This window comes from Mirounga angustirostris, unplaced genomic scaffold, assembly GCF_029215605.1.
Source record: "Mirounga angustirostris isolate CCGP_5_RB_7025 unplaced genomic scaffold, mMirAng1.0.hap1 SCAF_5, whole genome shotgun sequence".
NCBI lineage: Eukaryota > Metazoa > Chordata > Mammalia > Carnivora > Phocidae > Mirounga > Mirounga angustirostris.
Window position 1 is genome coordinate 21,100,202 of NW_026991713.1, and position 5,314 is coordinate 21,105,515.

General features: G+C 42.1%; 1 protein-coding gene across 3 annotated transcripts in view; it reads right to left on the reverse strand.

The window, feature by feature from the left end:
- SCYL2 (SCY1 like pseudokinase 2) overlaps window positions 1-4,805 on the reverse strand; it is a 52,428-nt gene extending 47,623 nt beyond the window's left edge. The window contains exon 1 of one of the 3 annotated variants that reach the window (XM_045872762.3): window positions 4,556-4,805. The gene's annotated coding sequence lies outside the window, so the exon portion shown is untranslated. The other 2 variants (XM_064590745.1, XM_064590744.1) reach the window with 2 other exon arrangements.
- Between the last annotated feature and the right edge of the window lie 509 nt (window positions 4,806-5,314).

The following is a 5,314-nucleotide window of genomic DNA, read 5'->3' on the forward strand; positions in this document are numbered from 1 at the left end:
AGATAACTCTTGGTTTTGTGAGAGGAAGAATTCAGTTTTGGACATGTTGAAGTTGAGTTGCCTGAATGACATTCACATGGAGATACATCTAGTAGGTTTTTAGATATACAGGCCAAAAACTTAGAAAAAAAGTCTTGATTGAAGACAAAACTTTGGGTACCATGAGCTTATAAGCAGTACAGCAGTTAAGGCTGTAACCTTGAAAAAGATTAGCCAAGGAGACCCAAGAATATCATGAGAGTAACAGAAGGCTAAAGACAGATGAACTGGAAGAACTTTTAAAAGAAGACCTGAACTTAAATGAGATTTTGAATTATTAGCAACATAAAAGAAACCTTATATGAGTCCAAATATCTTTTCTTAAAATGATAGCTTTTCAAATTTTCACTTGATTGTTGAAGAAAAAAGCCCATCTTTTCCAAAGACAAAGCTATAAATGACAGAAATGTCCATTCATATAAGCCATTTCCCCTTGTACACCATTTAGCAGAATTTACTTGAAAGTCAATCATCTTTCCCTCCTAAATCTCAGTCAAAGTAAGATTTGGGACAACTTAATTATGATTCCAAGACTATATCTCTCTACCATCTGACTCAGCCATCACTTGGTTTTTGGTAGAACCAGAAGGTAAATCTGACGCAAACTTAATTTTACATGCACCTGCCAGAAGGTGGGTTGACTGTTACAGCACCTAATGGCAGGTAGCTGAAAGGAATTGGCAATTTCTTCAGTTCTGCCTACTCATAAACTCTAGAGATAGCAGGAATATAGTGAGTAAAATCAGATTTATGCTAAAAAAATTCCTGCATTTGTAACACAACTGCAAAGAGTCCCTTAATTCCCCAAGAATAAAATATTAAAAAGTAGAATTAGTTTGCATTTATATATTTATGTATTATGGAAATACTGTAATGCAAATAAAACAGTTACTGTAATTACATCTGATAATGAAATTATGTTTAGTACTTGTTAGTCTCATGGCCTAGCAGAAACTAGGCTTTCAATAAGCACAAAATAATACACACTGACCACTAATGAACAATACAAATAAATACCAATGAATTCAAAATAGTTTGTTTTATTCCTTAAAGAGGCACAAGTGTCTGAGATTTCTTTCTATGTAAATGCCTGAAAATAAAAGAATACCACCTTACAGTGATTTATATAGCTAAGTATTCATAAAATGAAATTTTGTGATTCAAAATAAGAATTACATTAACATGACACAAATACTTTTGGCAAAGTGATTTATAAAACTTGGGGAAAATGTCATACCTTACATTCCCATATGCAGTGCTTATCTATTTACGTCTAAAGTAAGATGATTCTGAGATATATTCTTGAAATACATTTTTGTTTCTTGTGAGAGCACTCAGAGAATACTATAAGCTTTAAAAAGATACAGTTTTCAAAAAATGGTTAACATTGGCTTTCCATCATGTTTTATCTTATTCAGATTACACCAGCCGAGTACAACCATTCTCTTTACAACTACAAAAAGTATCTAGTAATTATCAGTTGAGCTAGAACAGATTACTTACAGGAGACAAACCTATTTAAGAAAAACACAAACACTAAAGAGCCTTAGGAATGAACAGTGATACACACATGTGTTCAACAAATTACTGGTTACCTACTACATGTAAAGCACCATACTAGGTGCAGTAGGAGAAACAAGAAGTAAAACATTCCATCACTATTTACATATGCTCAAATATCAAACTAGTAATCTGAACAATAAGATCTGAGGAGAAATCACATCCAGCTCTTCTGAAGGCACTTGATGCCCACGTACTTAGCGTAGTTTTTACTACAGCAACTCACTCAGATTCTTAAAATTACCATAATTTCAAAAAAAGGTAGCATTGGGGCAGCATCTCACTATTCAGCCCCTTCAGCTGGAGAAGGGGGAGAAGGAATAACTGGGTAGGAAATTAGAATGACCACTAAGCTCACTTCCTTAGGTCTACAGTTCTTCCTTGCTTTAAGAACATACAAAATCTGAAATACAGTCAATGTGTGAAAACTGAAACTCATAAAGCACTGAACTGTTGTCTAAGGCAATGGTTTTCAAACACTGATGAACATCTAAATACATCTAGTAACATCCAAATGACTGGCCAACTTGATAATCACATAGATGCCTACCTACTATTTCAGACCTTTGGAATCAGAATCTATAAAGTGCAGTCAGGGCATTTGTATTTTGATCAGCTTCCCAGGTGTTCTGATGCACAGTGTGAGAATTAAATGTTATGTGATTAAGTACACAATCTTCAGTGGCAAGGAAACCTGATTTCAAATGCCTGTTCTAATACGTACTAGCACTGGGACCACCAACTATCTCCCTAACACTATTTCTAATCCATAAGAAGGGGGGACATGCCACCCAAATATATCAAGTGGCTGTTGGATTAAGGATGATGACACATAAAATGCTTAATATAATTTCTAGGACATTTAGTAAGCACTGAACGAATTCCTTTAACAAACATTTATTTAGCACTTACACAGTATCACATGAGAAACATCTCATTAATTTATTAAGTATTAATAAATATGGCAAGTCTGCAATGGTGTCATGTGAACATAACTATATGAATCTCTCCTAACCAGGAAAGTCTTCCCTGAACTGAACAGGCAGTAGTAACTGGATGAAAAGGAAAAGAAGTGCATTTCCAAGCAGAGGAAGTATCATAACCAAAAGCCACGTACTTGAAGCAGAACAGAAAGAACAGAGTAATTAGGGGAGAAAGGAATGCCAGCACACACTGTGGAGATGAGGTTGGAAAGGTAACCAGGGACCCAAACAGGTTAAGGATGTTAGTTTCTCTTAAAAACAATGAAAGTCACTGAAGGGCTTTACACATGAAGACAATGTGATTAGCTCTGCATTTCTGAAAAAGTCACTCAAACTGGTGTGGAAAACTACAGATCCAGCCACAGTAAATGCAAATAAGCCATAATTAGGAAGCTGGTTATACTTCAGATGAGAGAAGATGATGGTTGGAACTAGAGTACTAGTGGTGAAAAGGAAGAGTGGACATTTTCAAGAGGCAAATTAATAGACTTCAAGAAAGATGAATATGAGTCATGCAAGACAGGAAGATGTCACACTTCTACTCCTATACAAAGGGATGATGAAGCTAGTCACTTGAATTAAGCACAGTGAAAGGACCTGGGGGGGGATAAATAATGAATTTCAAAGGACCTGGGGGGGGATAAATAATGAATTTCAAAGAGTAGGTATTGTTCAGAGGTATTCTATTGTATAGAAGTACAATGTGTCTGTTTTTATTGAGTGTTTATGGATCTCAGAGACAAAAGAATAGGTAGGTTTTGGCATGTGTGTAAAAAGGATCTGAACAGAATGAAGGTCCTTACCTTTTACCTTCCACTAGGTTCCTTCCCTTTACAAAATCCTCCAAGTGTCTTTTATGACTAATACTGTCTCAAGAATTCTACTTATATACTCAGCTGATAAACCATTTTTAAGCTTTAACATTAATATTTATATTAAAGAATAAGACAGGAAGCCAAACAAAAAAAGCCCGCAAAGTCTAGAAGGAAGCTTCAAGTACCTGACTTTCAAGCCATTACCAGAAAATGATCGGGTTTTAAAGTGACAGACAGGTTTGGAGCATTCTCGTTAAACTATGTTAAATTTCCAGAATGGATAAAACTTATTATTCACAGAATCCAAAAAAAAAAAAAAAAAAAAAAAGTCATCATACAAATAATCCCTGAATTTGATCTACAAAAAACTAGTTTGCACTTACAATTTTAAGTCACTACTGACATGGCACTTTTAAGTCACTCGAGTCCAGTCTCATTGAAGACTGTTATAGGGGTTGACCTGACAGTATTGGTCTCCTTAATCAGTGATCAGAGGTACGTATTTAGTCGGATCCCAAGAAGTTTCGCAAGCTTTATCGCTCTAAACCTTCCTCCACCCTCTCTCTCCCGCTTAGAAAAACAAGAGTGCAGGAGCCACCGAGGGAGGTGTTAGTCTTCACAAAACACCTGCCCCACCCACCTCACACACAATAACCTTCCGTTCCAGAACTACAGCTGCTGTCTGAAAAGGACGCCTGGCGGTAGAGCGCTGTTGGGTAACCCAGGTAATCAGGTGCAGACCTCAGAACTGACGAGCTGTCTCACCCAGTCGCGGAGTAGTGTCCAATTTCCCAAAAGGGAACCGAGATCTCCACCGCGGAAACCCGAGCTCCAGGGCCTGAGAGAAGGGCTCTCCCTCCCGCAGATGACTCCGGCCCTGGTCTCCCGTCGCCTCAAGGCCTCTTTGGGGGACTCGGGCCTCGCGGATCTGCTCCCCGGAGCTCGCCGCTCCCCCAGCCCGGCTTCGCGCGGGCGCCCACCGTCCCGGCCCGCAGCCGGCAGGCCCGTCACCAGGCAACAGTCACCAGCTCTGAGGGCCTTGGGAAGGCCTACCTCGGGTGCGGGTCCTTCCCCATTCCCTCCTCGCTAGCCTTAAGAGCCCAGGAGGGAGTGTAGCAGGTGAAGGAGATCGCCCGGTGCCCGTGGGCGGTCACTCACCTCTTCCCCTCTTTCCCGGGAGGGGCGGTGCTGGGGCTTGTTTCCCCCGCCCCCCCCGCAAACGCTTCCTAGCTGCACCTGCTCAGCCTCAGAGCCTGGCCGCTGCCGCCGGCTTACTCCATAGCCTCCTGCATCCGAGCGGCCTCAAAGGCAGGAGGCGGAGGAGGGAAGGGAAAGGGGAGGGGAGGGACTGGGGAAGAAGAGTACGGGAGGGGGGAAAAGACCTAAAGACCGGCCGGCCTGGGCATGACGTCGCTTCCGGCAGGTTCGGAAGGGGCGGGCCTACGCGCCTTGGGCCCCGCCCCAACCTGGTGCTCGGGGGCGGGGTTACGAGTCAGGGGAGGGGCCGGAGCGCGAGTTGGTGGCGGTTTTTTCGACCCCGCGGTTCGGTAACCTTGGCAGCCAGAGCCGGCTTCCCGGGCCCGACCGAGCTGGCAGAGTTTTGTGAGCCCTAACAGTGCCTTCTGCCGGAAAAAGAGGACAGAGAGCCCTATAGATCCTAACCAAATGTGTCCTGAAGGGAAGGGCAGCCCTCGGAAGCGGGTGGTTTGGGCTTGGCCCTTTCCCAGCCTACCTGCCCTCCTTGTCCTGGGTGAAGAATCCTACTCCGCTTTTTCCCGAGCTACTCTCTCTGGGCTGTTCAGGAAGGCAGTGCTTCACAAACATTAATATGCACACGAATCATCTGAGGATTTTGTTAAAATGCACTTTGGATTCAGGAATAGGGTCTGATACTCTGCCTTTCTAATAAGTGCCCAG